The 12,225-nt window shown below is 39.7% G+C and overlaps 1 protein-coding gene across 1 annotated transcript in view; it reads left to right on the top strand.

Moving 5' to 3' along the window:
* LOC119484981 (NACHT, LRR and PYD domains-containing protein 12-like) overlaps positions 1-12,225 on the top strand; it is a 956,516-nt gene that overhangs the window by 487,825 nt on the left and 456,466 nt on the right. The window lies entirely within an intron of this gene.

Genomic DNA, 12,225 nt, shown 5'->3' with positions numbered 1-12,225 from the left:
CATCATGGTTGGGCTTAAAATAAGTACGTAAACTAAGTTAAAATAGTATGTGAACTAAGTAAAATAAGTACGTAAACTAAGTAAAATAAGTACGTAAACTAAGTTAAAATAGTATGTGAACTAAGTAAAATAAGTACGTAAACTAAGTAAAATAAGTACGTAAAATAAGTACGTAAACTAAGATATAATAGTATGTAAACTAAGTTTAATAAGTACATAAACTAAGTTAAATAAATACGTAAACTAAGTTTAATAAGTACGTAAACTAAGTAAAATAAGCACGTAAACTAGGTAAAATAAGTATGTAAACTAAGTAAAATAAGCACGTAAACTAGGTAAAATAAGTACGTAAACTAAGTAAAATAAGTACGTAAACTAAGTAAAATAAGCATGTAAACTAGGTAAAATAAGTATGTAAACTAAGTTATGTAAACTAATACTAGTATGTAACTAATAATAGTATGTAAACTAAGTAAAATAAGTATGTAAACTAAGTTAAAATAGTATATAAATTAAGTAAGATAAGTATGTAAAATAAGTACGTAAACTAACTAAGTTTACTTTTCACATTACTTTTCGTAGGTATGAATGGTTTTGTGCACGTTGAAATAACTTAGTTTTCACAATGTTGACATTTTACACATCTTGCAAGAACTAAATTATTTTTTTTTTAAAGCTGATATCGTGTCCAGGTCTAGATCAACATTAAGGGCTTTAAGAAGAAAACTCTCATTCTGCAGAAGTCCATTAATTCATATACAATCTATAGGAACGTCCACTAATAAAACGCTTCATATTGTAAAGGATATGGTTGAGAAGAGAAGAGAGTAAACAGTCTCTAGGATCAGGATCAGGATCAGGATCAGGATCAGGATCAGGATCAGGATCAGGATGAGAACCAAAGAGTCCAACAGACGGAACACAGCTGCTTCTAATAAACACTATAACAGGTACAGTACGGTCAGTTCCTGGTCTGATCTGATCTTTATTAGTGTTCATTGTTCTGAAGCCACCGTACAGATGATTAACACACTGACAACCCCAACAGCCGCAAAGCTTCATTAACAATATCATTCATTTATATTAAATATTCTAAATGACTAAATATAAACCTCTGGGGAGCCGTCATGCTGCAGCGTATTCACCCTGCAGCAGCAGCCTGTGAAACACCTATACCGTATATTATACTGTATATTACTGGTTTTACCCGTCTGAATCAAACCAGTCTAATACTCTGGTTATCTGGTCCCATCATGAGGTCAGACCAGTCTTACATGTTTTATCCAGCAACCCAGAAATCTTAGATTAAAGACATTTCCCTCACAGATTAGTGCTATTTTCTTTTTAATTTATAATGTTTTATACTTCTGGTGAATATAATCCATCTATCTGATTTCCATAGATGTATTTTGTATCTACAGTTCCCTTTGTGAACATCTTATTTTGAAAAGCAGACGTGTCTACTTCCTCTAACTTCTCCAAGGTGGTCTCTAGCTCTCCCGTCAGCTCCGTTCTCTTTATCCATCCATGGTCAGCTCCATCGGGGCCGTTTCAATGCAGAGAACACAAATGTCAGTATCTGGGTGCTCTACAGTCGTAGCGTCGGCCCATTTGACCACGGAGACGAGAGCAACGGCCGGCTCGACCGCAACGTTACCGTGATACGATAACGTTACCGCCTGACGATAATGTTACCGCCTGACGATAACGTTTCCTGCTAACTTTTTCTGCCTTTTTTCGGATATATTTCCTACATTTTTCAGACTTTTATTCTGACATATATCTGTCTTTTTCTGGGCCATATTTCAGACATAATTTGGGATTTTTTCTGCAGCATGCAGCTTTAGCTCTGCTCTGTCTAGCTCTGCTCTGTCTAGCTCTGCTCTGTCTAGCTCTGCTTTTCCTGTCAATGTGTGAAACCCAAAGTGTTTCCATCCTTTACTGGATGTGTAGTGTTTACCACGCTGGATTTAACATGGGAGGGTGCAGGTCATATCCACGCTGACCCTCCAACGGTTTAGACTCTCTGAGGTTTGTTTTGGTTGACGGATACAGAACGGATATGACGTCACGTTACTCAGACTACCACAATAAAAGCGGTAACTTTCTTCCACCACCACATGGACTCAGATGAAGCAGATATATCGATTCTGGCCTTAAAACATAGATTTATCGTAAAAAAAATAAATCGCGATACATAGATGAATGGATTTTTTTCCACCCCCAGCAGTCATACTGGTGGACTGGTTCCAGCAGTGAGTTTATCTCTGCTGACTGATTATCACCACTCACATTCCTCCACCCTTTATTTATACTCAAGTGTGTGTGTGTGTGTGTGTGTGTGTGTGTGTGTGTGTGTGTGTGTGTGTGTCTCTCTCTCTGATTGTTTCCTTACATGTTTTTGTTTTTACATTGTCCCAACTTGTCACAAGTTGCAGAGAAGACAACAACAAGAGTAAGTTACAAAACAACACAAGTTTCCAGGGGACACTAAAAAGTGATGAACACACCTGGGGACACCTGGGATAGAGATAATGGTGAAATGAATGAGAAATATTTCTTAAAGGGACTGTTTGTAAGAATCAGAAATGTCTTGTTAACAGCTTCACCTGTGTCCGTTAAGTCAACAAAAGTCAGCGTCCTGTTGCTGGCGCTTGTGCTCGCTCTACATAGACATGAAGGAGCATCGCTCAACACAGTGAGGAGACACACGTCAGCTAAAAGCACAATATCACTCTATATTTCAGCTGCTTGGCAGTAATGTTAGCTGACCAGACGAAGGTCTCTCCATGAATCAATGCTGATCCTAGTGTTGGCTTTTCCCGCCTCAGCCTCCCGACCGCGGCCGGAGGGAACGGGGGAGACGCCGGAGTTTTGGTCGGAGACGATAACGTTTCTCTCTGCGGAGCCCCGTCACTTCACAAGACACGGGAAACCTCTGTTGGTCTGGAGGAGCTGCAGCAGTTATTTCTGCACAAACGTCCACTGAACATTCACTAGATATTCTCAGAGCTAAACTAACTCTTCTGCAGTGTGGAGTGAGCAGCATGCACGTGAGAGGTGGAGAGAGAGAGAGAGAAGGAGCGTGATGTGTGAGTGAAGGCAGGCAGAGGAGCAGAGTACAGCAGAGACTCCGGTCCTGGAGTCCAAAGCTACGGTCTCCCCCGCGTCCTCCGACTGCGGCCAACAAACAACATGTCAGTAAAGGGTCTCCAGGATGTCGTCGTGGCATTTTACGAGTTCTGAGCATAGTTTGATGATTATTGTGATTAATATGGTGAGTTATTTTTCTTCAGGATAATCATGACGTGATATTTTCACATCGTCCCGTGTCTAGTCGTCACCACCGTCTGCAGTTCTCGTTAGTTTGACTTTCTCGCTCCGTCCCACAGAGGACACAGAGTCACCGAGGAACCGGGCCAGCCGAATCCAAACCCGATCCCGGGATAGAGCGGCTCAGTGAAGGTGGTGTTGAAGGTGTGGAGGTGGATCAGTGAGTCCGAGGAGACTTTGTAGAAGGACAGAACGCCAGCAGGACAGTCCACATACACTGCTACTCTACCGGAGATAGAGGAGGAGGACAGTGAGGACGGAGGGAGCTCCGTGCTTCTGGTGTCGTGACTGACGGAGAAGTGATCCAGAAAACAACACCTCAGACTCCAGGAGTGATCGTTCCCTCCAAACCAGCAGTCACTCTTCCCTCCTTTCCTCCTGATCCCTCCGTACGTCACCGATAGATAAGCTATTCCTTCCCACTCGGCCTCCCAGTAACAGCGACCGGTCACACCGGTCCTACACAGCAGCTGTTCCCAGCACTCAAACCTCTCTGGATGATCGGGGTACGGCTGCTCCTCTGTCACTTCAGTCACCTTCCTGTTGTTGTCCGACAGTCTGAGGTATCTGTTCACCGTGTTCGTGTCCAGTGTCAGTTCACAGGAATCTGATGGAGACAACGGACACAATACAGCTGATCATCTACAGCTGGGCATAATAATACCATATAATAATATCACATAATATAATATAATAATATCACATAATAATACCAAATAATAATACCATATAATAATACCACAAAATAATACCATATAATAATATCACATAATAATACAACATAATACAGTATAAAATAATAATATCACATAATAATACCACATAATAATATAATATAATATCAAATAATATAATATAATAATATCACATAATATAATATAATATCACATAATAATATAATATAATAATATAGCATTATAATATAATAATATCACATAATAATAGCATATAGCATAATAATATAACATAATACAGTATGACATAATAATATCACATGATAATATAATATATTATAATATCATATAATAATATAACATAATAATATAGCATAATAATATAACATAATCATTTCACATAATAATATTACATAATAATATAACATAATAATATAGCATAATAATATAACATAATCATTTCACATAATAATATTACATAATAATAATAACACAATAATACACTGTAGGATTTTATAAATGTTGTTGTGTTCTTCCTACTCTTACTGTACGTGTAGATCATTATTATATATTATCATTGTTAAAGCCAAAGCTCACGAGTTATGTGTTCACACTGCCCGGTTAATTTAAACTCCTTCAACGTGTGCTGCCTTGAATCAAAGTGAACACACACTTACACTTCCTGAGACCAGGTTTCAGCCACTGCTGTCCACCATGTTCCACCCTGGAGGAGGAAACACAGTCACAATGAACCTTCACAAGCTTCCTCATCACTACATACCAAACCCCGTTATAAAGGAGACATCCTCACGGTGCTCACAGAAAACAGAAATCTGAAAAATCTACAATTTCATGACAACTGGGCTAAATCCAACTACTGATGAAGATCATGTAATTTGATTAAAAGCTCCAGAACAGCCACTAAATGGACCTTGAGCTGAGATTATTTTGTTGACTGCTGTTTCCATTTACAGAAACAGTGATTTTTACCTCGCTGATTTCATCATTCAAACTCTCAGAAACAAAATAAAACTGTCTTCAGTCTTTCCACTATTTCAACAATTACCATCTCTGGTTGCCTTCTACAGAAGACTGGCATCAGCAGTTTTAAGTATGTATTATTATAATCTGCTTAGAGCTAGTGTTAGGAAGTTAAACAGCTCATAATTCTCTCTATCATCTATTTTATATTGCTGTGAAAACATCTCCTACAAAAACTGGATTTATTCAAGTTTCTCACCAAAAACTCCATTTTACTAGGTTACATTGGAACGCATCATGATAGCATTATAATCTACCATCACCTAATGTTCATTTTTACTGAACAGAGATTGAACGCAGCATAATGTAAATCAATGGAACATGCGTTAGCGTTAGCTCTTAGCTGCCTTATTTACATGGGAGCAGTTTGCTTTGAGGGAGTTCTGACAGAAAGCCTTTCTGACAGGTTTAGGAAACAAGGTCCAGTTTGTGCCAGAGTGGCTCTGTGGCACAGACTGGACCGTTGGTAAATTCAGAGCGCTGTTGGAACGTAACGTCACCGTTCAGTTATTCAGAGGACCTCGCTCTGGGAGCGGCGGAGCGTACTCTGGGCACTCAAACAAAAGCATTAACGCTGATCTACCGATCGCATATTTTTATTGCATATCACTAACAAAGATCACATTTATTTTTCACTTGCCCAAACACAGTTTACTTGCCCCGGGCAAGCCGGTAAACATTAATGTCGAGCCCTGAAGGTTTTTAAACACTTGAGTATATTTGCCAAAAAAAATGTGTGTCGTAGGCGTCAACAGATGACCTACACCAGATCCTGGTCTGACCTCCTAACTCATATCAGACCAGGATCTACACCAGACCCTGGTCTGATATGAGTTAGGAGGTCAGTCTCAGTGGGGACAGGGACTCTCATCAGCAGTGTGAGTGTAAGCTCTTGTTGTCTGTTCATACCTGAGAGTGTCCAGTCTCCATTGTGGATCATCCAGTCCAGCAGACAGCAGCTTCACTCCTGAGTCTCCTGGATGGTTGTAGCTCAGGTCCAGCTCTCTCAGATGAGACGGGTTGGATCTAAGAGCTGAGGCCAGAGAAGTGCAGCCGTCCTCTGTGATCAGACAGCCTGACAAGCTGGAGACACACACTCATTAGGGATGTTAATAATTAACTGTTTAACTGTTAATTCAACGTGCTGAATCGGTATAGTATAGTATAGTTTAGTTTAGTATAGTATAGTTTAGTATAGTATAGTTTAGTATAGTATAGTATAGTTTAGTATCGTATAGTTTAGTTTAGTGTAGTATAGTATAGTTTAGTATAGTATAGTTTAGTATAGTATAGTTTAGTTTAGTGTAGTATAGTATAGTTTAGTATAGTATAGTTTAGTTTAGTATAGTATAGTTTAGTATAGTATAGTTTAGTATAGTATAGTTTAGTTTAGTGTAGTATAGTATAGTTTAGTATAGTATAGTTTAGTATAGTATAGTTTAGTTTAGTGTAGTATAGTATAGTTTAGTATAGTATAGTTTAGTATAGTATAGTTTAGTTTAGTGTAGTATAGTATAGTTTAGTATAGTATAGTTTAGTATAGTATAGTTTAGTTTAGTGTAGTATAGTATAGTTTAGTATAGTATAGTTTAGTATAGTTTAGTATAGTATAGTTTAGTTTAGTGTAGTATAGTATAGTGTAGTATAGTATAGTTTAGTATAGTATAGTATAGTTTAGTATAGTATAGTTTAGTATAGTATAGTTTAGTATAGTATAGTTTAGTTTAGTTTAGTATAGTATAGTTTAGTTTAGTGTAGTATAGTATAGTTTAGTATAGTATAGTTTAGTTTAGTATAGTATAGTTTAGTTTAGTATAGTATAGTTTAGTATAGTATAGTTTAGTTTAGTTTAGTATAGTATAGTATAGTATAGTTTAGTATAGTATAGTTTAGTATAGTATAGTTTAGTATAGTATAGTATAGTATAGTTTAGTATAGTATAGTTTAGTATAGTATAGTATAGTTTAGTATAGTATAGTATAGTATAGCATAGTATAGTATAGTTTAGTATAGGTTAGTTTAGGTTAGTATACATTCTTTGGCTTGGGTCCATGTTTACTTCCTGTCAGGTGACGTCACACACAGCCTGCAACAGGAAGTGACCTGAGACACATCTGGATTGTTTACAACATTAAAATGGTCGTTAATATTTACATTGTTTCTTCTGTTAAAGATCCAACAGCCTCGACGCTTCTCACACATTCAGACAGTTTCACTCTGATCCCTGAAGCGTTAGCAGTGAGCTGCTAGCTGCTGGTAACCGTTAAGACCTGTTTACTTTAACAGCACTTCCGGTCAGTTAACATCAAGTTAACTCACATCTCTACAGAGATCTGAATCAAACCACGTTGTTACCTGATAAACTGGAGCTCATCTGCGTGTTCTCCTCGTTTATAAACTGTTTACTCATCTTTAAATACCGGAACTAAAACGTTACTACCGATTCTGTGTTTCCATCAAGTTACGGATATCACTGGAGACCAGCGTCCTTTCAAAATAAGACACGGGAAATACCAGAATAAAAGCCATTAAAGAAACAACAGTGGAATGCAGTCATAATACAGGAAATTAACTTTATCAGTCATAAAAAAAGCTATGTACAAAGATGATATTAGAGATGTTTAAGATTTTATTTATGGGTGTTTCTGCAATACGGTCATTTTTGACTCCCAAATTAAAAAAAATCAATTTATGAATTTTTATTTGAATCATCAGAGTATTAATATATATAAACAGGTACACAAAATTACATCTAGTGGTTAACATTTTAATCTGCAACATGTTTATTTTTCATGGTTTTCATCACTTGTTCTTACTAAATGTCCTCACCGCAACATTACAATAACCTTCATCTTATATTTGGCTTTTTAAATTTCATTAATATTTTTAAGATATTTAAATTCATTTTCATCCAGCTTTGTGCATCAATATTTTAAATTATAGTTGATTTCATGATTTTCTCTACACTCTGAAAACTGTAGACCACAAATGTCAGTTTTTATACACAAAATTATAAAATATGTTGTGTTTTATGACAGATATTGTAATTCTAATGTCTTTAAAAGACATGTTGCAGAGAGTGGAGATATAATCTCTCCACCTAGTCCTGGGTCTTCCCCGTGGTCTCCTCCCAGCTGGTCGTGCCTGGAACACCTCCCTAGGGAGGTCCAGGGGGCATCCGTACTAGATGCCCGAACCACCTCAACTGGCTCCTTTCAACGCAAAGGAGCAGCGGCTCTACTCCGAGTCCCTCACGGATGACTGAGCTTCTCAGCCTATCTCTGAGGGGGACACCAGCCACCCTCCTGAGGAAACCCATTTCGGCCGCTTATACCCGCGATGTAGTTCTTTGGGTCATGACCCAACCCTCATGACCATAGGTGAGAGTAGGAATGAAGATTGACCGGTAGATCAATCTTCGTTCCGGCTCAGCCAATCTCACATTCCATCGTCCCCTCACTCACGAACAAGACCCCGAGGTACTTGAACTCCTTCACTTGGGATAAGGACTCATTCCCTACCCGGAGTAGGCAATCCATCGGTTTCCTGCTGAGAACCACGGCCTCCGATTTAGAGGTACTGATCCTCATCCCGACCGCTTCACACTTCGCAAAAAGCAGCGATGAGATCTTCAGCACTCTGAACTGCAAACCCACCTCCCCCCCGACGACGCCTCGATATCCTGTCCGTGAATAACCCGAACAGGATTGGTGACAAAGCGCAGCCCTGGCGGAGGCCAACCCCCACCGGAAACGAGTCCGACTTATTGCAGAGAACCCGAACACAGCTCTCGCTTTGGGCATACAGGGATTGGAAGGCCCTGAGAAGTGCCCCCCTCTGACACTCTCTCTGACATCCTGATATTGATAGTCAAGAGAATAAAACCGGTATCTTTGTTATTGTCCCTCTGACTTCTGTTTGGTCTGATAGGTCAGTGTTTGGCAACACTCTTCCTAAAACATATAAATGGGTATTTTTCATTTACATTGTTTTTAATGAGCGTTATTAATCCTGTTAATAGATGATTAAACAAAGTTGGTTATGGAATAAAAGATTATCTTTCAGGTCACACTGATTTCATCCTCTGGTCATAATCAGTTGAACTTATTAAATTAGTAAGTTTAACTTATCTTCAATAACCATATTTGGTTAATTAAAGCTTTAACAATTGGTTTGATTCATCACTTGAAGTGATGCCCGTAAGTTTAAAGTCTGTAAAACATACAAAAGTTTTGTTGTTTTACATATACATATATATATATAGAACTTCTGCCTATAGACAGGAAATAATGCTTTCAGAGTCAAACATACATCCAGCTATACGAATGATCATAGAAAAGTTAAAAAAATGTTTGTGTGAGAAAAGAATAATTTATAAAGTGCACATTATATATATATACATATGTATGTATATATATATATATATATATATATATATATATATGCTAATCAATGTGTGTATTTCCTGGTATTTGGCTCATCGTCTATATTAATAATCAAAAGAGGAAGTAAATCTAGTCTTTAACAGCCTGATATCTGTCTTCTGCTTATTCACAACTGAGGAAAGACATCTTTAAAGACGACGTTCTTCTTCAATGTAAGTAGAAGCAGTTTATTTTATATTATTATTATATATATTATATTATTATAGTTTATTGATGTGACTGATGCTGTATACCTCCTGTGTACATTATTTTATCTGCGTACATGTTTTATTGTCTCACCCACAGAGAGACGAGAGGAGCAGCTATGAGTTTCACTGCAGCAGCGGGTGGATTAGCTGTCTTCCTTCTCTCTGTGTCAGGTACTGTACATCTACAGTTCCATTCATCACATTCAAAGAGGGGAATCTGGGCAAATGTGGGACTTGGAAAAGAAGGCTGAAGGTCACAGGTGGAAAGAAGGAGATCAGAGTTGTGTGAAATGCAAACGTCCCTGAAGTTTTATATTAAATGTTAAGCTAAATATATTTTGTGTACAATCGTGGAAACTCCCCAGATGTGTGTATATATATATTATACATATATTTTTTAAAATGTCTTTATTGAGTTTTCTTTCAAATTCAGGTCACCAAATGCAGAACGCGGCAAAGCGTCTGTAACAGGAAATAAAAACTGAGAAAAAGAACCACCAGCCCTCACCATGTTGGTCTGGGTCACACACCAAAATGAATAATAATAACAAATAAATATAATAAAATACACAGCTGTGGCCGAGGATTAGTTTCTACCTGCAGCTACTTTTATCACTTTTTATTAGTTTTGTTTCCGTGCTCTGTGCTGAGAGCAGTCATCCTCTTTTATCTTGTCTTCATATCATAGCTGCTCTAAACTCTCTATTAATTAATATAATCCCTCATCACTTATTATTTATGTATATTAATATACATCTTCCACTCTTCCTTTGTACTGACTGTTAATAACTGAGTAAAGTTGTGTTTGGACTCCTCTATAATAATAATAATAATAGATGAAACTTATATAGCGCTTTTTATAGATCTCAAAGACGCTTAACACATTCGGGGGGAAAACGGTGTGAGACAGACAAACAGGAGACGAACGACAAAAACAGGCGACATACACAGGCACACTCTCATACATACACACGGACTGATGGGTAGGGGGATGAGGGGAGGCTACAAGTAAGCAGAGGAGAAAAGATGTGTTTTGAGGCGGGACTGGAATATGGTGAGGGAATCGGAGTCTTTGATGAGATTGGGGAGTGAGTTCCAGAGCTTGGGAGCTGCCCTGGAGAATGCTCTGTCCCCAAAGCTGCGGAGTTTGGACTTGGGGTTGGAGAGTAGACCAGCTGAGGTGGATCTGAGGGACCGTTGAGGTTGGTAGGGGGAGAGGATGTCAGAGAGATAGGGGGTGGGGGCAAGTTGGTTGAGGGCTTTGTAGATGAGGGTCAGGATTTTGTAGGAGATCCGGTGGGAGACGGGGAGCCAGTGTAGGTCATTCAGGACTGGGGTGATGTGATGCCATGATTTGTTGTGGGTGAGGAGTCGGGCAGCTGCATTCTGAACCAGTTGGAGTTTATTGATGGAGGTGTTGCTGATGCCATAGAGGAGAGAGTTGCAATAATCAAGGCGGGAGGAGATTAAGGCGTGGATGAGTTTCTCTGCAGCAGGGGGTGTGAGGGAGGGACGGATCTTTGCAATATTGCGAAGGTGGAAGAAGGATATTTTGACCAGTTGGCGGATGTGGGGCTCAAGGGAGAGGGTGGAGTCAAATATCACACCAAGGTTGCGTGCCTGGGGGGAGGGGGAAACAGAAGTGCCATCGATGTTGAGTGTGAGGTTGTTGGTTTTGGTGAGGGTGGATTTGGAGCCGATGAGGAAGAGTTCTGTTTTGTCACTGTTTAGTTTAAGAACATTCTGTTGCATCCAGGTTTTAATTGCAGAGAGGCAGGAGTTGATGTGGGAGAAGGATGGGTTGTAGGGGCTGTTGGTGCTGAGGTAGATCTGAGTGTCATCGGCATAGCAGTGGAAGTCCAGGTTGAAGTGGCGTAGGATCTGACCGAGGGGGAAAATGTAGATTATGAATAGGAGTGGACCGAGTACAGAGCCTTGGGGGACACCTTGTGTGACTGTGGATGTGGCAGAGGAGTTGTTGTGAAGGGAGATGAAATGAGATCTGTTGGTGAGGTAAGACCGGAGCCAGCTGAGTGCAGTACCTTCGATACCGATGTCTTGGAGTCTGGAGAGAAGAATGTTGTGACATACGGTATCGAAGGCTGCACTCAGGTCCAGGAGGATGAGGATGAGGATGTTGAGGGCTCCGGTGTCAGCAGAGGTGAGGAGGTGATTGAGGACTTAGAGGAGTGCAGTTTCTGTGCTGTGGAGGGGGCGAAAGCCAGATTGGAGGGGTTCAAAGAAGTTGTTGGAATGCAGGTGGAATTGGAGCTGGGTGGAGACGAGGCGTTCGAGGGTTTTGGAGAGGAAGGGGAGGTTGGAGATAGGGCGGTAGTGATTGAGACAGGAGGGGTCCAGACCAGGTTTCTTGAGTGTGGGGGTGACAGCAGCAGTTTTGAAGGCTGAGGGGACAGTTTCGTGGGACACTGAGGAGTTGAAAAGGTCGGTGAGGTAGGGGCATAGGACAGGGAGGCAGGACTTCAGCAGGGGGGTGGGGAGGGGGTCGAGGGAGCAGGTGGTGGGTTTGGATGTGCTGATGAGTTT

The sequence above is a fragment of the Sebastes umbrosus genome, chromosome 3 (assembly GCF_015220745.1).
Source record: "Sebastes umbrosus isolate fSebUmb1 chromosome 3, fSebUmb1.pri, whole genome shotgun sequence".
Taxonomy (NCBI): domain Eukaryota; kingdom Metazoa; phylum Chordata; class Actinopteri; order Perciformes; family Sebastidae; genus Sebastes; species Sebastes umbrosus.
This window is presented reverse-complemented; position numbering and strand designations above follow the sequence as displayed.